The sequence below is a fragment of the Falco punctatus genome (assembly GCF_963210335.1).
Source record: "Falco punctatus genome assembly, chromosome: 4".
Taxonomy (NCBI): domain Eukaryota; kingdom Metazoa; phylum Chordata; class Aves; order Falconiformes; family Falconidae; genus Falco; species Falco punctatus.
Genome location: NC_137583.1, coordinates 66,511,953 through 66,534,366, shown reverse-complemented (window position 1 = coordinate 66,534,366; position 22,414 = coordinate 66,511,953). Strand labels below are relative to the sequence as shown.

Sequence of the window (22,414 nt, the reverse complement as noted above, 5' to 3'; positions counted from 1 at the left end):
AATTTGAAATTCAGAGCGGACAATCTGTCAGTATTTCTTTTTTATCCTTAAAAAAAGAAAAATTACTATTTTGCTTAGCTTTTGAGTCTGAAAGGTTCTCTCATACACTAAGTTCAACTCTGTTCTGAATTCCCTCATTTCTCCCCAGACAGTAACGATTACATGAAATGGCCAAACAGAAGACCTATATACCTCTCACCAATCTTGGAGGACTTCATGTTCGTGCAGCCATAATATCACATTTAATGGGTCTGTGGGTATGCCAATGAAAGGGATTCATAATGTGAGGGTAGAACAAAGATACTGTAATTCTTTACTCAGCACTGCTTTGTGCTCAAACAACCGACCTGATGGAGCACTGAAAGAACTTCTTTCACACACTTGTCCCCCATTGTGTTCTGCAGGGGCCTTCGCAGCATTAGAAGTGTGTGACACAATCCCTGCTTTGTGGCAGTCCTCCTAACACCACGTTGGGTCCGAAGTAGCTGAAGTACTGAGTCTGTTACAGTGAAAGAGGCTCTTTATTCATCGACTGTAAAGCCATAAGGGATCCTTGAGATCATCTAGTTTATCTCCTGCATAACACAAGCTTTGCATAAATGCCTGTTTGAATAAAGCATATCATTCAGAGAGCTTTTCACTCCTTGCTTGAAAGCCCCAACTGATGGGGAATCCACCACAGCTTTTCCATGTTCTTTTCGTGTTTGCAATTTACAGCCTGAAGCCTGTTGCCAGTTTACAGCCTAGATCACATTGCTGCTGTTTCCAATCTGTTCTTGTTTCCTCTGGACTGTGACCAAGTCACGTTTTTTACTTTTTCTTGTACAGTAGAAAGAACAAAATATAGAGTAGAATAATAGGATATGTCGAGAGAAAATGTTAGCAAAAATATTAACATTTAATTTCTGTGTAGTGTTATTAAAAATATGCTACTGAGGTCATAAGACCGATTTTCCAGAATTACTGTAGAATGTTAGTGAAAAGTATTTAGGTGTGTATATGTTAAAGAGGCAGGTAGACCCCAAAGGCATTTTGAGACAGGCTGGTAGGCATCTGACTCTCAGATCTCAATGCCTTTGTAAAGGAATGGCTGTTTGTTATTTCACTTATTCCTATCTGTCCAGTAGAATTGGAACAGGTCAACATCACATAGAGCTACTGTATAACTCGGAAAGCGGTAGAGCTGGATGGGCATTCAGCTGGTCTCAAGCACAGGGTCCCTGCCCCTGAAGTTGCTTCTCACTCTCAGTCCTTGTGCTTGGGACAGGTGTGTTCGATCATTCCCACACTGTTAGGAAGCTTTCAATCACTATTCATTAATTTGCTGATATTAAGTTCCCATGTGATGTTGTTAAAAATCTGTTTCTGAAGAACTGAAGACTTTATGAGGCAAATTTGTAGTATGGTGTGGAGATGAAAGAAACACAGAAATGAATACGTAGATAGCTTAACTTGCTAATATCTTGCATGAATTCTTTTGGATAAATAACAAATCCAATAAAATTGCCATTCATTTCAAGCAACATAGAATTAGCAACTACAGTTCCAAGTAACATAAAAATTTATGACTCTCTACAAAAGATGGGAGAACTGTTTACATACACTTAGCTCCTTTCCATCCCTTAATTATATGCAGCTGTTACAGGAAATTGTCAACACACACACACACAACTTTGCAATAGTATTTTTGGAAATGTATTTCCAGTAAGCCAGAATATGGATTTACATAGTACTATAACTTTTTCATTGGTTTTCTTACTACGACATCCTTGAAACAGATATTACTTAACTCAAACTGGCAGCAATCTTTGGTAGGAATTTAATTCAAAACCAAAAAGTAAGATATCAATAATTACTATTACATGTCCCTTAAAAATCCCATGAATTTATCTGTGCTCCTTCCTCCTCTTTTTTACCTAATGCCAGAGAACTTTCTAGGTTAATGATACTTGCAGGCATAAATTCTTCTCTCGAGGCATATACTTTTCCATCTCAGACTGGTCCCTGCAACTCTGTGGAAACATGCCTTATTATATGAAACAAAGAGGAGAAGCAGGGGAGAGATGTCCAAGATCCTGTTTTTTTAGGATTGCCATCCTGAAGGGCTGGAATACTGTAAGGTTCAGCCAGTTACTAAGAATCACAGAATTACAGAACAGTCAGGGCTGGAAGGGACCTCTGGAGATCATCTAGTCCAACCCCGCTGCTAAAGCAGGGTCACCTAGAGCACCTTGCACAGGATGGCATCTGGGTGGGTTTAGGATGTTTCCAGAGAAGGAACACAACCTCTCTGGGCAGCCTATTCCAGTGCTCTGGCACCCTCAAGGTAAGGAAGGTTTTCTTTCCATTCAGATGGAACTTCCTGTGTGCCTGTTCCCCCTTATTCTGTCACTGGGCACCACTGAAAAGAGTATGGCCCCATCCTTTTGAAATCTGTCCTTAAGATATTTATATGCATTGTTAACATCCCCTCTCAGTCTTCTCTTCTCCAGGCTAAACCGGCCCAGCTCTCTCAGCCTTTTCCCATCAGGGACACGCTCCAATCCCCTCATCATCTTTGCAGCCCTCCACTGGACCCTTTCCAGCAGTTCCCCATCCCTCTTGAACTGGGGAGCCCAGAACTGGACACACCGCTCCCGATGCAGCCTCACCAGGGCACAGCAGAGGGGGGGTCACCTCCCTCGACCTGCTGGCCACGTTGCCCCTAATGCCCCCCCAGGGTACCACTGGCCTTCTCGGCCCCACGGGCACACTGCTGGCTGACGGGCACCTTGGTGTCCAACAGGGCTGCCAGGCCCTTCCCCGCAGAGCTGCCTTCCAGCAGGTCAGCCCCAGCCTGCGCTGGTGCGTGGGGTTACTGCTCCCCACGTGCAGGACCCTACACCTGCCCTTGTTGAGCTTCAGGAGGTTCCTCTCTGCCCAGCTCTCTGGCCTGCCCGGGTCTCGCTGAATGGCAGTGCAGCCTCTGGGCTACCAGCCGCTTCTCCCAGTTTGGCATCATCAGCAACCTTGCTGAGGGCACACTCTTCCCCTTCATCCTGATCACTGATAAAAAAGTTGAACAAGACTGGACTCAGTACTGGCCCCTGGGGAACACCACTAGTTACAGACCTCCAGCTGGACTCTGCACTGTTGATCACAACCCTCTGAGTTCTGCCATCCAGCCAGTTCTCAGCCCGCCTCTCTGTCCACTCATCTAAGCCACACTTCCTGAGCTTACCTATGAGGATGTTGTGGGAGACAGTGTCAAAAGCCTTGCTGAGGTCGAGGTAGACAACATCCACTGCTCTGCCCTCATCACTAAGTATTTGCCCTTGGTGAATCCAAGTTGACTACTCCTGATAACCTTTTCCTCCACTTGCTTAGAGAAGACCTCCAGGATGGGCTGTTCCATCACCTTTCCAGGGACGGAGGTAAGACTGACTGCCCCATAGTTTCCTGGGTCCTCCTTCCTGCCCTTTTTGAAGACTGGAGTGACATTGGCTTTCCTCCAATCCTCAGGCACCTCTCCTGTTCTCCATGATGTTTCAAAGATGATGGAGAATGGCTTAGCAACAACATCTGCCAGCTCCCTCAGCACTCAGAGGTGCATCCCATCGGGGCCCATGGATTTGTGGGTGTCACGTTTGCCTAAATGAGCTCTACCCTGACTTCCTTGACCAAGGGAAAGTCTTCCTTTCTCTAGGCTTGTTCTCTTACCTCCAGAGTCTGGGATTCCTGGGGGCTGGCCTTAGCAGTAAAGACTGAAGGAAAGCAGGCATTCCTTCTTTGTAACTCTGGCTGCTCTGTATCTTTCATCACCAGGGCACCCACCTCATTCAGCAGCTGGCCCATGTTTTTCCTAGTCTTCCTTTTGCTACTAATGTACTTGAAGAAGCCCTTCTTGTTGTCTTTGACATACCTTGCCAGATTTAATTCCAAATGGACCTTAGCCCTCCTCATTGCACCCCTGCATACTCTGACAGTGTTCCTATATTCCTGCCAAGTGGCTCATCCCTTTTTCCATATTCTGTAAAGTTCCTTCTTCTGCTTGAGTTTTGCCAGAAGCCTCTTGCTCATCCGCACAGGTCTTTCGCCCCCTTTGCTTGATTTCTTACTCATAGGGATGCACCAGTCTTGAGCTTGGAGGAAGAGATGCTTGAATTTTAATCAGCTCTCTTGGACTCCCCTACCTTCTAGAGCCCTAATTCATGGGTTTCCTCTAGGTAGATCCTTGAAGAGGCCAGAGTTAATGCTCCTGAAGTCCAAGTTTGTAATCCTACTTGTTACCCTGCTTCCTCCATGCAGGGTCCTGAACTCCACCGTCTCATGGTCGCTGCAGCCAAGGCTGCCCTCAGCCTTCACATCCCCAGTCAGTCCTTCTTTGTTCGTTAGTACAAGGTCCAGCAGGACACCTCACCTCAGTGGCTCCTCCACCGCCTGTGTCAAAAACTTATTGTCAATGCTCTGCAGGAGCCTCCTGGAGTGTGTGTGCCTAGTTGTGTTGTCTTCCCAGCAGCTATCAGGGAGGCTGAAATCCCCCATGAGAACCAGGGCCTGTGATCACAAGGCTACTTCCAGCTGTCTGTAGGAGGCCTTGTCGACGTCCTCTTCCTGATCAGGCAGCCTGTAGTAAGCACCCATAGCAGTGTCCCCCATGTTGGCCTGCCCCTTAATCCTTACCCATAAACTCACAACTCGTTCTGCATCCACCCGTAGGCAGAGCTCAATACTTCCCAGTTGCTCTCTCACATAAAGAGCACCTCCAGCACCTCGCCTTGCTGGCCTGTCTCTTCTAGAAAGTACATCTCCATCCCTGACAGTATTCCAGCCATGCGAGCTGTCCCACCATGTCTCTGCAATCGCAATGAGATCACAGCCCTGTGACCGCACACAGGTCTCTAATTCTTCCTGTTTATTCCTCATCCTGTGTGTGTTGGCGTGCAAGCATTTCAGAGAGGTAGTCAAGCATGCAGATTTCCCAGGAGGGGTGAGAGGGTCCACCATAGCCACACACACCCTTGAGGTGGTTGGCTTACTGGTTCTCATCTTGGGAGGTAGCTAAGGTAAATTTGTTGCTGCTCTGGTTGGGCTGGCTTATTCCCCAGTTGGATACGGTGGTGTAAGCATTGCCTTTTTGGACGCTCCCCCTCTCCCTGCCCTGAGTCCTTCAGTTTAAAGCCTGCCTCACCAAGTTGGCCAGCCTGCTGCTAAATATTCCCTTGCCTCTTCCAGACAGGTGACTCCCATCCTTCCTTAACAGGCTATAGTCATCAAAGAATGTCACGTTGTCATAAAAGCCAAAACCCTCATGACAATACCAGTCACAACGCCAGAAGCTGATTTACATTATACATCTATTTCTGGCTGCACCCTTTCCTCTAACTGGTAAAACGGAAGAAAAGATAACCCGGGCACCAATATTTTTCACTTGCACCCCAGGGCTTTATAGTCTTCCTTGATTCTGCTCAGGGTCTGGCTTGCGGTGTCACTCATGCACACATGAAAGAGTAGCAGTGGATAGTAGCCTGTGCTCTTGACAAGTTGTGGCACCCTCTTGGCAACATCTTGGAGCTTAGCTCCCAGAAGGCAGCACATCTCTGGTGACTCCCTGCCAGGCTGGCAGATGGGCACCTCAGTGCCCCTTAACAGAGAGTCACCCGCTATGAGCACTTCTTTTTACAGTATCCACTGTGTGCTGCTGGTACAGTTTCTCCTAGCAGACCTTGCCTGTGGGCGTCTGCATCTGTTAAAGTTTCCTATCTGGTTTTGGTTGTGATGTTGGAGGGTGGAAACTGAATCAGAGTCCTGCTTTTGTGGGTCGCCAGGGTCCAAGGTGTCCTCTACAGGAGTGTGGTTCTGAAATCACTCATCTGTCTCCATCTTGGGTCCTCTAATGCTGCACAGCCTTTTAACTGTTTCTTGCAACTTGGCCACCTGACGTGACAGGTCACCAACCTGGTGTGTAAGTGCCTTATGGAGGTGCTTACCTTTCTCCAGAAGGGTCCAGGCACTCGCTGCAACCTACAGCCTGTACTGAAGTCTTCCTTGCCAGTTCTGTCTGGGTAGAAGCATCAGACATCTCAGGGGCTTTCTCTGTAGAATTTATTCTTGACACAAACCAGAGTAAGTTAAAACCAAATAAAACTACTTATTGACACAGTTGGAAACAGGTAACATGAAATGCAAAACATGCAAAAAAAACATGAACGGAAATGAAAGTAAAAAACACCCCAAATACTCATCTCTGCCAGGGACTCTGGTTAGCACTGAAGGTCCTTTCTCCCTGGATGAGTCATCTCTCGACCTGGCGGGTACTTTATGCTGGTTGGTCTTGAGTACAGCTTGAGGTTGCTTTCGCAGGAGAGTCCCCTCCAAGGGGCCACTAGATCTCCTTCTGGCCCACTTCTGAGGACAAGAAGAGGAATGAATCATTCACAGTCAAGCCTCCCTTCCCCCCCCCCCATCAGCTAGTTTTTATTGATACAAGCAAGGAAGTATTTACACCCTTCTTCCAGTAAACTGTCTTCCTGATTAAGTGAGTTTAGTATTGGACCTCTATCAGGTAATCATGGACAAGGTTCTGTTTTCCAAAGAAGCCATGCCAATTACTAGCAGTTCACAGGAAGTTGAAAGTTCACATCTTTTCAGTTAAATCAACCTCACCCATGCTCAGAAGTTACACCACTTCATGCTGATGTGATGAATCTGTCAAGTGGCACCAGGAAGTGACTGCTCCAATGTTTTGGAAATGAAGTGTGAAGACTCCTGTAAAAGTTTTCCTTGTTATATACTGTGTTTTTATGAACAACAGAAGGTAAAGGATTCTTTTGACATAAAGAATGTGTATTAGGTGTTCCCCCCCCCGCCCCCCAAATTAAAACAGACCCATGCTAAGCACTGATACAATAAAGCATAAGAAGTTGTAATAGCAAAATGTATCTGTTTCCCTGGGTTTTTGGATCTCTTAGGACAAGGAAAAAATACTTACTGGTATATAAAGAGTGGAAGTGAATACTTGATTTTACTTAAAAAATGAAGCACAGATCCTTTAACACAATACATGTGATAGGTTGCTATATCACTTGAATCTTGTCCCAGCAGTTGTCTTTTGAGTTGTAGACGTTGCTGAGCCAAGTGGGCTTTACTTTGTGTACCGCTCTGTTATTTTCTATTGTACTGAAATGACAGTATTCTCTCGCTTCTCAACAAGCCACTAAGTAAAATCTGTGTTTACTTTCTGAAGCTGCCAAGTTAGGCAGAGTTATAAATAGAAAAATAATTCTGATGGAGGAAGCGGGGTGAGGTTTTATTGGAAAGGTTATCTTCCCAGTGGGTTTTTATAGTGTATTTAGACTCATATTTTGCACTCAGCCCTTCAGTCACATTCCAGGCTGATGCTTTGAAACCAATTTTTGGTTTCTGAACCATAAAAAGAAGTGATACGGCGGTTGTTGTGTGCCATCTAGTGTTCCTTATATGAAGCAGTCTTTCTGAGGAGGATTGCTGTGGGACGAGTGTCCCACACATCCTGCATTCCTAAGGCCTTTTCAGTCTTGCCTCCTGTGCAAAACACTAGCAAGGTGTGAAGCCTCGGTGCCCTCTCTGTGCTGCTGGCAGCAGGGCTGGGAAAGAGAAGGAAGACAGGGAACGGTGGGAGGGAAGAGCACCGGAACAGTTCTTTCAGATTATAAATAGATACCACGGTTTAAAAAGTCACCTCTGGGTTGCACTAGAATATAGCCAAGATCACATCAGTGCTGTGACAGCCCCTGAACCTGAAGAACAGAAATTTGGCTTAAAGCGAATGAACTGAATGTGCTGCGGCTGGATATAGGGTAAGTCTGAATATAGGTTCAGCGTAGTTCAGATCCTGTTTTGGTACTGCACGGGCCTCGTGTCCAGGGGCCCTGCAGGAGATACCATCCTCACAACGAGAAGAGTGGTCTACATACTTCGACTTTATAAAGTATTCTGGTTTAATATGTCTCACTGCCAGTATGCCTGTTTTTATCGATCCAAAAATAACTAAACTGAATACCTTGAGATGGGTGTCACAGCTAGTAAGAGACTAATTTTAAATGGTGTAAACAAAATAAGGCTGGAAGAGCTGAGAAACTTGCAGGGAATGCAGTAACACCGAGGTGGTTTGAACTTCACCAAGGTTATAAAGAAAAGTCCTTGAAAATTCAGAAAATTGAATCCACATGGCTGAAGTCTCAGACATCTAAGCCTTGGAGATCATCATGTAACTCTGGCACTGCTTATGCGAGTTTTGTGGATGACCACAGGGCAAGCATTTGAAAAAGTACATTGTTCTGTGTGTTAATGAGGAATTGAGGTGTTGAGAAAGGGAACATTAAATGGAACTGAAAAAACCTGAATTAGAGAAAGAAAATACTGCTGGGTGTGGGGAGGCAAGGAAGCAGACCTGAGCAACAAGTCTAAGTTCAAGCTGGATTTTGACAGGTCACATTTTCATCAGGCCCCTTTGTTCCAGTTTAGGTAATTATAAATTATTTTGGAGACATAAGCCTTTCCAAAGAAAAGTCAGCATAAGCAAATATAGCTAAACAATGTAGAAAGAAAGACTGAACGGGTAACTCATTTTCTGGGTATTCTATGTTTGTAGGTAAAGTTCACAATGAAAATGCTTGTTATTGAAGTGATTATTATTATCAAAAAAGAAGTGGTTCAAGAACAGCAATTGATAGAATCACTGAGAAATAACTGAACTGCCTGACATTAAGAGTGTATGATAACATTATTTTTGGGATCCTTCAGAAGTCCAGGGCAATCCACTGTGTGCATGCAAAGAATCCGTTATACTCAACAAAACTCATAACTGAAAATAATTGTGGTGATAACCACAAGTGAGAATGTTTCAGATTTAGAAGCTGTCCTCACAGGCAGCACACAGCCCCAAACAGGCAATTTTGCACCTTCAAAGTAGTAACATCTTTTAATTCAGTTGCTTTTTGGCCTCTACAACCTCTGCTGATCCTCTTTTTAATATTTTAGTACCTTTTTCTCCCAGTACTTACCTCTTTCAGTAGTTAAAGTAAAAAGTTAAACAGGCTTTGCAAAAATTGATTTAAAAAATCAATGCACTCAAACTAGCCCAAGATATATCTCTTGTAGACAGAAGGGTAAGCATCTGCCTCCTTTTCCTAATCACTTGTGCATTCTTTAGATTTAAATCAAAATCCTATTAGAAATTCAGGATGCTTTTTCTCTGAAACATAACTTCTCTAAATCATGAACTATGTCTCTGACTTTTCCAATTAGTTTGTTATTGACCAGAATAGCTAGTCATAGATTCATGTGTAATCCCTGGTCCCCTTCGCTGCTTCATGATCCATCGGGTGAGTCACTGGTTAGTAATTTCTCCTCTGGAATTCAGAGGAAAACCTGGGCAGGGGTTATTCCTAAAAGGGCTCCAGATGGATAGGTGATCATCATTAAGTCTGTGCAAAAGGTGGGAGTTTTCATTGTCACATCCTGTGGATTTTGATTGAAAAATGGAAGTAAAAGACAGCAGAGAATACCAGCAAACCCAACAGTCAGGATAGTGTATGAAGGACATAGCTATACATTGACACTGTTACCCGGAGGCTGTCCCCAATTTGTGAACTCTGTGTGTAGATTTCCCCAATCTATCACACTATGTATTCCCTTTTCCTTTTTTTGGTGTGTGTGTGTATGGTATGCACAATACAACTAACAGCTGATGGGGCTGGGCACATCCTCCTATACAATGTTAATAATGGGGAAAAAATAAACATTGCACACAGCAGCATAAAATGATAAAGGAGCCAGTTTCCTAAATGAAAGATGAGATAAAGCTTGGGTCTGTAACTCAGGAAACACATCAGCATTTTCATCACACGCAGCCTGGAATGCTGGCTATAAACAATAGGCTGGCAACACAAGGGGAGGAAAGGGGAGAATTACTTAGTCTAAACAATTTATCTAAGAAAGTTTAATGAGCTACTTCTGTGTTTCAGTACAAAGATGGGGTTGTAGCTCAAATGAGCAGGTTCTTTAAGGCAGCGTTTAGAGGGTTGTTAGCAGTGGTGGAAGGGAGAATACTGAGAGGGTTGTGCCGAGGAATTCTGTTGTCACTTTGAAGAGAGGTGCTGCTCCATCCTGGGACAGGAGGGGAAGGGTGAATGTCTGTGAGGCTATTTACCCTTTTCTCTGACCTTCCACATTGCTTGGTCTTATCATCCTTCATTTCCTATTTTATTCTGTCCAGCTCTGAAGATGCTTCCACAGAAGAGAATGTTAAAATTGAGAACATTTCCAAGGAAAACAGCACTGAACCTCTCAGGATAAGTTATGGCCAGTCACATTTGTGTGAGAAACAAGTTTCTCTTTTGGACAAAACTACATAGAAGAAACCACATGATAAAGATTTTCTGAGCTCTGTAATATGAAGCTGGACAAAGGCTGCCCAGAGTCTCATTTTTTGAAACTTCTGTCATGTTAGAGCTTGGCAGCCTTCATCTTGGAATGGGACCCCACCATGGCAGCACCAGTAACAAAATGCAAGGCCATGCCCCAAAGTCTGCAGCAGCAGTGGTGGGGCACAGTAAAGGGATATACAACCAACCAGCGGCCAAGAGCAGATTGGCTTAGATGGCAGCTGGTGTCCTTTGCCCGTCAGCAGGATTTAATTTGGAGAGAGATAACAGGCCTGGAGCAGACAGGTAGATCTATGAACTGATGGTGAAAAAGATGAACTGGGTCTTGCAGGTGAGTCTGTCAAGGATTACCACAGCTTCCTGGGCTTCCATTGTCCTTGAGATTGAGCCTTCACAGTGAGGACCAGGAGGCAGAAATCCACAGTAAACACAGTGTAGTTGCTATGGCAATCTTGGGGGCATATCAAAGAAATGCTGACAACCCTCTGTGTTACAAAAGCTGGGTCAGTAAGGCTCCTGTCCATCTGATTCAACAGGAACCCGCCTCCTCCAGGCATCAGAGAGTGGGGGGAGGTGTTTACTCCCCGGTGTAAAGTTCGGGCACCCTCATGCCCAAGCTGAAGCCTGGTACAGCTCTGCTTTGAAAGTTTTCAGGCTATATAAATGGAGATGTCTTGATTCCCCCTGTCTTTCCTCCTTGGAAGGCTGGTCTCATTTCTGAGTGCCTATCAGGGGAGCTGGAGAAAAATCACAACGATGACAATATTTGAATAGCTGGCAACCTTCCCATGCTTTCAAATGGCTTTTAAAACATAATGCTCTCGATGCACGTATTGCTAGGTAACACTGAGGCTGAAACTTCAATTTCAAGGTAATTAAGTTATCTGTTCCTCACCATCAGGATTTCACTAACAAGGGCTAAGAGGTCCTGAGAACTAGAGATCAAAGTAGAGCAATTAATTGCAATTCTGGAAATTCTTGGAGTTCTGTGCATATTTACATACTTGCTATATACCAACTATTTGTTTTAAGGAAGTGGAGTCTGGAATGGAAACAATGGGTCTGAAGTCCTCATAAAATTGCCAGAAAGTCAATGGTGTCATGCCAATTCACAGGACCAGGCTAGGTAGTGTGAAAAATATCAGGAAACTGTGAGGAAGCTGAAGCAGTAAAGAGCTTTCCACCTGGCCTTTCACAGACGCCTGCAAAGCTGCCCTATACCTCCACGGGCATCAGCCTCTTGCCTGCAGGAAAACCGAGTGTGGCTGTCCTCATCCCGCCTGGAGACTTCATGCACATTCTGCTGGCTTCTCTGGGGGATGTCCACAGGTTGCATGTGTGCCCTTAAACTGACTTACTGGAGGATTCAAGCCCTTTCTTTAAGTATCTTTAGGGGAGATTTAAGAAAAAAAATAATAATTCTTTGGAGATGAAATAATGGCAAATATCTCGGAAATGGAAAAGGGAGGCCAAGATTTAGATCTCAACCTTGCCTTTGGAGTAAGTTCTACTATGTAGGACATAAATAAAGATCCTCTCAGTGTATAACACTATGATCCTTCGAAAGAGGAAAACCATCTTGCCAGGGCAAGAATTCTCATATTGACAATATTGAGTGTTTCAACAGAAAAGTATTGATGAAGTGAAAGCCAAGAGCATTAAGGATGCTGAAGCCTATTTTCCCCTGCTTTTAGAAGCAGCATGAGTTGGTAAAAAGAGACACTTTGTACCAAACTTTTTCTGGCTCTAAATATCTTAGGAGATATTTTCTAGCTTGTAAGGAGACTTCGTATTTTGGGACAAAAGCTTTGCCAAGGAAAAAACCCAAGAAAGTATAGAACTATGTTCTAATTTGGAAGGTTGTGATTATTTTGCCAGATGGCAGGGCTTTTTATTGTGCTGTAGGATAGGCTAAACAGCAAATACGGGAATAGCAGAATATGGCTTACAAATTAAGTGTTATAGAAATCTATCAACTCAAAGCTGGTTAAAAGTTTTAATAAAAGTATGATTATCATCTCAAGAAGTAACTGATGACCTGATTTAGATTTCAGTGCGTGCTGAATGTGTAATTCTGACCAGATGACATTAAAGATGGAAGTGCTTTTAGCATATGTAGCATACAGAAATATTTCACCAACATTCTTCTCCTTAAAAAAATCCCCAAAGAACAGTTCCGTCTTCTCCTGCCCCTCCATCAGCCCTCCCGAGGCCCCATTCTCACCACGCACACTCCCACATAAGAATTTGTAGCAAGATGTCACAACCACTGTTACTCTGCCCCAGTGTGAGAGTTTTCTATGAAAAAATAATTAAAGCCATATATTGTCAGTGTGGTCTAATGGAGCTTGTGATTGTTCTCAGTTGAGCTTAATGAGATAGTAAACAATACTTTTGCCTAAATGCAAAGGGGAAAAAGCAACAGAAAGACTTTAAAAAAATTTAGAGAACTTTTAGAATAGAAACAAGTAAGATGTATAGCTTCATTCCACAAAGGGTCAACATCATGAGCCAAGTGGGGTTTTTTCCTCCCAGGTAATTAAGCTGAATTAATTTTGGGGGATTATTCAGCTCCAGGGACTTTTATGTGGTATTAGGCCGGATTCTGATCACCTGCCATCATGATTTAGGCAGTGAAAAACCCTGTGAGTGGGTGTTTGGTCTTGGTGGGGGGAATTCAGGCTGCTGAAATTAGGTGCATGGGTTTCTGCAACCATTGCAGAAACAGAGTGTTCCTGAAGACTTATGTAGAGCATGTAAATGAAGTGCTTTTTCCATTGTTTAAATAGGGAGCTTAGTGTTTTATGTAGGTTGATGTAAGGCTCCTGCATGTGGAACAAAGTGCTCTGAGACTAGCCAATATCAAACACTACATATTTGGATATATTTGATGGTGAAGAGATGCCTAATGGTTGGCTACATCTGGAGTTGGGGTCTTGATGATTTGGAATTATTGAGTACATTGTTTTCCTGAGGGTAGGTGCCCAATTGCTGAGGACGTGATGGCATTTGCTTACCTTGGCGCTCCTCAGGATGCTGCTCAGAAGCCAGGCATTTCACTAAGAAACATCTACCACTTCCCAGGCTAGAAAATATTTTGGGGCCAAGCCCAGGAGTCCTTGAGGTGGATTTAGATATTGTCTTTGGGGCCAAGAGGTTGCAAAATGGGCCCTTTCCTCTTCCACATGGAAGGAAGGCAGAGAGCTGAAGGTGCTGAAGAAAGTGCATTGTTGTTTGGTTTTGGTTTTGGTTTTTTTTTCTAGAAAGGGAAACACAGCTGATAGCATTTCCTTTGTAATTTGTGTTTTAAGTGGCTTTAAGTGTGTCTTTCTAGTCATCTAACCTCTTATTGCCATACTGTCTGAATGTCTAACGTGAAATTACTGTAATGGCTGCATATTTGTGGTTAAGTTTAGTTTTTAATGGCTCATATTAAAAGGCCTTAGACTGTCACTAAGCTGGGATGTGTGTGAACAAAACCAGCAGGATTTTTCTAGTAACGGTGTGTGGTACTGAAGGGCTGAGAAAAAAAAAAATAACTGTAATGATTTGTTTTTTTGTGTGCCAACTTTAACAGAGAGGAGTTGAAATGATGTGGGAGAAAGGACAAAGAAAATGACATTAAGTTAAAGCCAGTTTTCAACACATTAAATTTACATTCAACTTTTTGGAGATTTCTGTAATTTGTATTGTGAGGAAGAGTCTGTTTCTATGGCAGATCTCTACTGTAAGTCTTCCTGTGGATACTTAATTGTATGTGAATATTTTAATAGGAAAACGCACTATATGCCTAAACCAGATCAAAGAAGATTCATGCAACTCTCCCATATAACTTACAGGAAAAGCCTGTGAAAAGAAAGCCTTTCTTGCTTTTCCTGCTTCTAAGTGGCTGAAATGCATGTCTTTCTTGCCCGTTTTATTCAGAATATTTATGGATATGTTTACTTATTAATGAAGTTTCTTAGAAGCCAACATAAGACCTACTTCCATTCTCCAAACCACTTACAATAAGTATATCAACTTTCTGGATCTGTTGCTTGCTTGGAGACTGAGTTCCAGGAAAAGATGTGTGGGTGTTAGCAGGGACTGAGTGGGGAGAAGTATTTCTTTAATTTGCATAAAGCAATGATTTCTCCAAAAAACGTTGGGCTTGAAAGATGGATACCACAGCTCTCCATATACTCCCAGGCCTCTCCAGGGCCTCTTTCTGTAGTATGGGAGGTAGTGGTGTGTCAGGCCGCGTTTCATGGGACGCGTGTGGCATGTGGAGCAGGAGGACTAAGGCATCTCCGTGTCAGCCAGCAGGGATCCTTGCAGTGTGGGGCTCCCCTGATCAGCCCATCACATCCTACATGAATCCACAGCCATCCACATGTGGCCCATGTGGCCGCGGGGCTGGAGAGAGCATACGAGATTGTTCTGAATAAACTGTGAAGAAAATGTCTAAATGTGATGTTTCTGCTTTGCTCTGGCAGAACAGGTGAGTGTGCTGTGAAACTGAGGATGTTGTGAGTGCTGGTTCACAAGCTACTGTGTATGTGATGCAGTGCAATTAAACAGACCTCGGTGTTCTTGAATTAATGCTGAAATTTTCAGAATATTCTAGGGAATTTGAATAACTAGCCCCAAAGCGCTCATGAGAGAGTTTTCTATGCTTTTCCTCCCAGAACAAATAGAAAATGTTCTTATTTTCTGTGTTCTCATTATACACAGAAGTAAACCCCTTTAGAGCTGGTGAGTGTGGCGATGAGCTTTCATTCCAGGGAAGCATAAACTACAGATGAGCTCCTTTGGGGCACTAGATAACTGAAACATATAAACAGTATACAGGCACATTGAGTGAAAACTGAACTTCGTGGCTCACATAATTTCCACAGGAATAAGTATGGGGGCTAGGGCTTTAGTGGGAAAGAAAACATCATGGAAACAAAGAGAGGGAAAAAAGCCACAGAGGAAAAACAGAGTATGGTGTAGGAAAAATAGCTGATGGAAAGCTTTCCAGGCAGAGAGTTGGCTGAAAGGAGGTTTGGAGCTGTGACAGAAGAACGTAATTCCTTTTTGACTCTTTTTCTGTTCAGGAAGACAGGCAGTTATATATTATTTCTAAATAAGGAGGCTTGCATCATAGGAATACTTTATTTTCCCCTTAGAAAAGAAGAAAAAAAATCCATGTAAGACTCCAGTTTGGCTCAAATAATTTAGGTCAAATAGATAAAAAATATTTATCAAGGCTTTGCTACTTGTGTCTTTACAGTGTGCCCTTGCTGGGGTTTATCAATGCCAAGAGCATGTTATAATTCTAGAAGAAGGGAGGCAAGGGAGCCCTAATAAATAAGTTACAGGGAAATTTATGCTTCCAGCCACCTGCTACCCAGTCAACTGTGTTAATGCCTGGCAAAATCGAAGTCCCTGTGAGATTTCTTGTCTCCTGAATATTAGTTTCCCCTGTAGTAGGTAGATACCTCTCTAATGGGTTTCTGGCCACCTGCAGACCTGTCCAGCTGGGTAAATTGCATTGCATGGTAATGAACCTGCTTAAGCAGCCAGGAGGAAAGTTGAGTCAAAATTATTTCCATAATGGGGGAAATCCCCCCCCTCCCCCAATTAAAATATTAAGTATCAAATAGAACCATTAGAAAACTGAAAACACTTAATAGTAGCTTGCTTTTTTGTCCCATCTTAAATGGTAATGAATGTGGCCAACGATACCTATTGCACGTCAGGACATACTAAGTTGTGTGATCTGTGTAGTGAGACATATGGGGACATTGCAGGCATTATCTGGACATGCTGTTTGGATATTTTATTAAAATAAGTTTTCTAGACATTTGTTATGCACCTGGAGCCTAATGTATTCATAGTTAATAAATTCTAATGGATATATAAATGTGCAAAGGAGGCAAGGTCAGTGAGAAGGTAGATGTGCCCTATAAATAGCACACTCCAGAGACTTTTGTCGATGAGATGACAAATTTCACCCTCTTTTCCTTTTCACCCTGCTCCCTCTAAAAATAACTCTCATGGGAAAAGTAGCAGGGGGATTCAATGGATATGTGACTTATGGAAACATCAAGGAGGGATGGAAAGGATAATAACCTAGTTTTTCACATTGCAATGTGACTTGTCACAGAAAATGAAGTGGCAAACCCTGATAGAAAAGGAGATTTTCCCAGCATGGCAAAGGTGACAGGCAGGGACAGCCGTCTCTAACCATAACAATTTAGAAGGTGTTGTCCTTTCTGGAAAACCCCAGTCCTCTGGGTGAGGAGGTGAATAGCCCAGCCTCACAGGCTAGCTCCTGCACACAAGCAGCGAGGAAATCTTGACTGCCAAGTATAACCTAGAAGGATATATTCCTGCCTTGTATTTTTCTACTGCAATTTATTATTGCAGATCTCTGTTTTAATCAGTGTATTACAAAATGAATTGATCCTTATCTTTTATCCCTATCTGTATAGTAATAAACTTATTCACTACTACCAGGTAGACACTGGGTACTGTAATTGTGGTCATTACAAATGCTGGATTTCTCCCAGAGTACCACACTCTGTAGGCATGGTTACAAGTTGATCCCCCCAAAGCCTGTAGGGTAGTGTCCATTTGTCTGCAAATGCATGCTGTAAGCTGGTAAGTTTGACTGGACAAACTGGATTGTTTGACTGGAGAGGAAGAGAGTTTTCCACGGTCTGGATCTGGACAGCACTTCATTTGTGTTGAAATGCCTCACTGGGGCTGGGATGCTCACAGCTCCCATGGCTCTCCTAGCAGCTAAGATTTTAGGGTGTCTCTGGATAGCAGAGATGCCCTGTGAGATGGAAAGGATGTTATGTTTGCAGAGGGGAAGCTATTTTGCAACTTTTTCCATAATCATAAGAAAGCGAGAAAAAAGGTCAGAACTATGAGCTCTCCTGAACCTCCTGTGCGGCAAGATCACCTTATGACCACAGTAAATACCTGCCTCTTCTGTGTGTTATGTCATTGCATTGGAGCTTTTGCATTTGAATTTGGCTCTGGTTGAGTAAATATTGTGATTCTGTCTGGGCTTGCCATCCGTCTAGCTTCTTTTGAGTTTTTGAATGAACCTCTGCGTTAAGGCATTGCTCACTGGGCACATACTCCTGAATGCCAGAATGAAACAGTCAGCAGTTAGTGATAGCAATTACAAACAAAATCCATGCTAACTGTGGCTTTGAAAGTTAAAATATAGCAGCTTTTGCTACCATTTCTGAGTCTCTGCTCCTTTTGTGATCTTCCTACAGCTACATGAAATGTGGTTAATTAACCTGCCATCACCTTCTTTTATGTGAATCGGTAGTCACACTATCTACTTACTATGCTGAAGTTTTCCAGTGATGTATGTTCCTCCCTGTGCTGACATTTTATTTAACCTCTTCATAATCTACTACGTTAATTCAGCTTTGCGTGATTTTTTTTTTTTCTTGTATGCTGGTATTTCTAGTGCTCCTGGTCTTTCTATTAATTTTGAAGTAGATAACCCACATTACTGTAAGGTGACCCAAATGGTCATTCTTTCAGTTTGATTCCTAGCCCTGGTCTGGACTTGGCTATGCTTTTGTAGAAGGTTAGGCTTCTCTGTCTTTGCAGAATATACCTTACAATGGGAGCTCACTAATTAGCATTTTTTGGTTAGATAGTTAGTTTGTCTGTTATCTTAAGTTTTAAAGGTAAACTACAAAAGGAGAAAATTTGCATTTAATAAAGAAGCTATGAAAAACTGAAGCTTGAAAATGTCCCGCAGTTTGAGGCAGCCTTAGGATAGTGAAATTAATAAGTAAAATTTAGATAAAATGGAGAAAGATAGCTACCACTGCAATGCAGTGAAATGGAATTAAGGAGTCTGAGTGATTCTTTCTTGTAAAGGTCAACATCATCGACTGAATTTTTGTGAACCTAATAAATTCTAAGATATGCTATAAATAGGAGCATCTCAAGGGCAATACTTAAGTCATTCAATTGAAAAATGGGACTAAATAAATAGTAAAATGATAATGAGAAATGGCAAATCAAGTTAAAATGGTACCTTTAGACCTGGCTTTCTTGATAATACAATTTTAAAATGTTACCAAATCAATTCTTATTTATAATGCATTTTGGAAAGAGATTAACTGACTTTGGATACAAACCAGGTTTCTACACAGGTTTTCAATAACACCAACACTATATGTACTTGACTGTTTTTAAAGACTGCACTACAATGAAAATCTGTATTTACATATTTGCAATTTGATTCGTATTTTAACCTGTAAATTCAATGTTTTGTGAGAAAAGCGACCAATGTTTTACTCTGTTACACTCACTACAGAACTACAACATTTTATCTCAAATTTCACTGATAAAAGTACAATTTATTAGTAAGGAGGATAATTAGTCAACAGGCTTGTAATAAATTTTGTCAAGCTATTTTTTTTAGATCAAGAATTCAGGAGATTCCAATAGATTATCTCTGTAGGAAATCAAATTAGATGTTCACAGTGGTCCATTCCCGCTTTAAACTACATCCATAGCTTTATAGCAAGTACCTCACAATTGTATATTCATGTGTAATTTTTATTTTTATATAATGAATCAGGTTTCAGAAGAAGAATGTCTGTAGTCAGTGCTCAGCATCCAAAAATGTTCTGTTCCCAGCTCTGTCCTGACTGTAAAAGCTCCTTGTGTGCTTTGTCCTGACTGTAAAAACTTCACTGTCCTGAGAGAATGTCACAGTTCAGAGATCAAGTTTGTCTTTGATGTAGCTGGGGCTTGATCAAATGATCGTGTTGTCAGGAGATGAGAAGGAGCTGGAGAAGGGATTTGAGCCGGTGACTGTTCTCTGCATCGATGTAGAGGAGACGGCTGCCTCCTGGCCTGGCTGGCTCCTCTCTGTGTTCTGCCTCCCATGGAGGACGCGCTAGCTCTGCCAGCCAGCCAGCCACACGCTACCCTCCAGCAAAACAAAGGCTTTGAGCTGGTGAGATGGAGAGTGAAAATTTGAACAAATGGTGGCAGCCCTAGGCCTGTAGATGAATGTTTTCTGAAGTGGTCTCTAGTAACAGTTTAGGTAATATTTAGCCACTTTCCTGAGCTACTGCTCACTGAACAGAGCGGTGAATTACAGCACCCAGATCGTCCCCGTAAACTGCACTGTCATATTAAACTACATCAGAAGTAGTACAGGAACCTGTGGGCATACTCTTCTGTATCTAGTACACTTTTTTTTGGTTTTGAGGTCTTTTTCATTCCCCTGCCCCTCAGATATAATATACTTCCAAATTAATGTGTTTTGACTACAGCTTCAGCCTTCTCCCACTTGTATTTTGCCTGCTGGGAGCACATGCAACAGATCAAGGTAAAGCAATAACAGGAAAGCATCCGAGCATAGATGCACAATAGCCAGAGGCACTCACATAGAGCAAGTGGTAAGGTCATCGAGAAGTCACAAGGAGGGCAGAACCTGAAAGAAAAAGGGACCAAAACAGGATACGTACACAGAAATAATGCTGATAGCATCTTCATCTGGTGTTCAAGGCACTCTGCCCCCTAACAAACAAGAGCAGCATGACTCGATGCATAGGAAATAAAGGATAAAAGAGCAGCAGGTAATGCAGCACTGTGGCCCTGGGTGTCTGTAATTCCTGCCTAGCAGAAGCCAGGGTGGTGATGGATAGCTACTCGCGCAGGCCAAAAGGATGCAGTATCCCAGCAGCTGTGCAAGGTGCAGCACAACGCCTGAGAGCACTGTAGGGAACAGCTGGTGTGGCTGTGGGTGTTGCAGGAGTAAAGAACCAGGACCAGCAGCTGGCAAGTAACAAGCCAGGTGAAGAGCTGTTCCTGCAGCAAATCACACCAGTTAAACTGGCTCTTGTTCCTCACACTGGAAACCTTTAGTCAAATATATTTGACCTAATGTTGTGAGTGAATTGTACTTGCTTTCCGTCTACTGAAGGTCATATGAGGTGAACCAATGATCCTTTGGGATCTTCAACTCTGTGAAATGAAGTCAAGGGTGACTGAAACAGCAAAAAAAGTGGAGTAAGTTGTTAGACATTAACCTTGGTAGGCGCGGTAGGCAGCTGCTTGCTCACCCCAGTGCCCCCAGCAACATGGGAGGAGAGCATCAGAAGGAAGAAGGTGAGAAAACTCGCACACCGTGATGCAGGAGTACAACCAGACCCCAGGTACCTCCAGACCCCAGTGGAGTTTGCCTGTTATATACATCTTGTAAAACAGAAAAGAAACCACTAAGAAATGGTCTTTTTCACTTTTGTAAAGCATTAGGAAAACTTGTGGATTTCTTTGAACATCTTTAGGACGGTTTGCAATGAGATACTTTAAAGAAGAAACTAAATACTCAAACTACTCGCTTTTGGCATGTATCAAGGAATCTAACAGTCAGAGCTGTGCTCTATAATTATGGTATCCAAGATAGATGAACTGAAATAGTTTTTCTATAGATTTCTGAAAGATCAATATTTCTGCTGCTTTTTTAAGCCTGTCTTATGACATAGATAGATACATTGCTGGAAAAGTTGTGTATTTGGCTGCTGCAGATGTGGGAGAACTTCTGACAGGTTCCCTGAAGATACTGAAAGAAACAGAGGTTTCATTATATTCTTTGACATGTAGGAGTTTAAGATGTTACCTATAAATGTAGCATACTAGTTTATTTTATAAAAGCGGTCTAGTTTTTGGAGGAAAAATAATCCTTTAAGTGTTAAGTCTTTGGATACCTAAACTTGTAACACATAATTTGAAGGGGTATGTGTAATGGTGAGTGGTTTCTTTTATCTCTCACAAACCCCAGGAGCAATAGAAGTGAAGGTCATCATGGCTATAATGAAGACCTGCTCTTATTTCTGAGACCTGCTATTACTGACATATTTTCTTGGGCTCTGAATTTTAACAACAAACTAAAATGCAGTTTGAATGGCACTGTTCTTTTTCCCTCATAGGCGGAATACAGAAGACCAGAAAACAATGTCAGGAAACCCTTGCATTTATTTTTAGACTTATTCGTTAACAGTTTTGCCTCTTCCCTTCCAGACAGACTCCTGTTGAAGTCGATGACTAAGGATTATAAGGCCTGTCCTTTTCTTGTGTGTTTTGCTTTTGGTGGAACTGAAGGCTCGGTGAAGTTCAACAGTTCAGTGAAGCAAATAGCAACCCCTTCCCCAAAAGGGTAATGCAAGCGCTCACACGAAACTGTGATTGTGATTAAAACAGAAAAGTGGTAGCTGGAAAGAATCTAAATGTACATTTCTTCCTGTCACTGTGCGGTTTTTGCACTTACCAGCCGGCAGTTTCATGCACACTCTAAATCCAGCCGTGTGCCCTGAGGCCAAAAGAGGCAGTCCCGCCTTTCCTCTATGCTCCTAGCCCTGCTCTCTCCCTTGGGCAGGCATTATCTGATCTGCCTGAAAATTTACCTTACCGAAAAAAGCACAAAACTGAAAGAAGAGTTGTGGTCTGGCTGACCATATAGTTGCATAAGCGGTAACGACAGTGCCAGCAATGGGGTGGGAACATGCACCCAGGGATGCTGGGATGGCAGGATAATGCTTTCTTGGGGGCTACATACCCTTCAGGGGGCTTAAACCGTTTGTGAAAGTACATCCTGAAATATGTAGTCAGGTAGAGAGACTTAGGAGTTGGTGATGTGAATTACTGGTGAGGTGAGTAGTGGAAGAGCATAGCCCCACAGGAATTCAAGAGTAGATGCCAATTAAAGGACCAAAGAGCAAAGATTCAAATTAGGTGATGATACTTGAAACAGAGAATTATTAGAATGGTGAGGTGTTAATATATGCAGCTGGAAGAGAACTTTAGAGAAGTAAAGGTGAAGTAAAAATAATTAAAATTCTATTTAATGAGGGAAGCAGGAAAGCAGGTTAGCACTGTTTGCTCTCCAAGGAAATGAGAAGCAAGATAAATGAGAGTGAATAAGAAGATAAAAAAGCAAAAAAACAGTTAATGGGGGAAAACCAAAAATCCCTAATTTGTTTTCTTTG

The 22,414-nt window shown here is 42.6% G+C and overlaps 2 long non-coding RNA genes across 2 annotated transcripts in view; both read left to right on the top strand.

Moving 5' to 3' along the window:
• The window catches only part of LOC308062609, a 273,089-nt gene that overhangs the window by 222,381 nt on the left and 28,294 nt on the right, over window positions 1-22,414 (top strand). The gene's annotated exons all lie outside the window — the stretch shown is intronic.
• LOC308062616 overlaps window positions 6,432-22,414 on the top strand; it is a 36,983-nt gene continuing 21,000 nt past the window's right edge. The window contains exon 1 of the long non-coding RNA XR_013927648.1: window positions 6,432-21,585. This is a non-coding gene — a long non-coding RNA (uncharacterized lncRNA). The remainder of the gene's footprint in view (window positions 21,586-22,414) is intronic.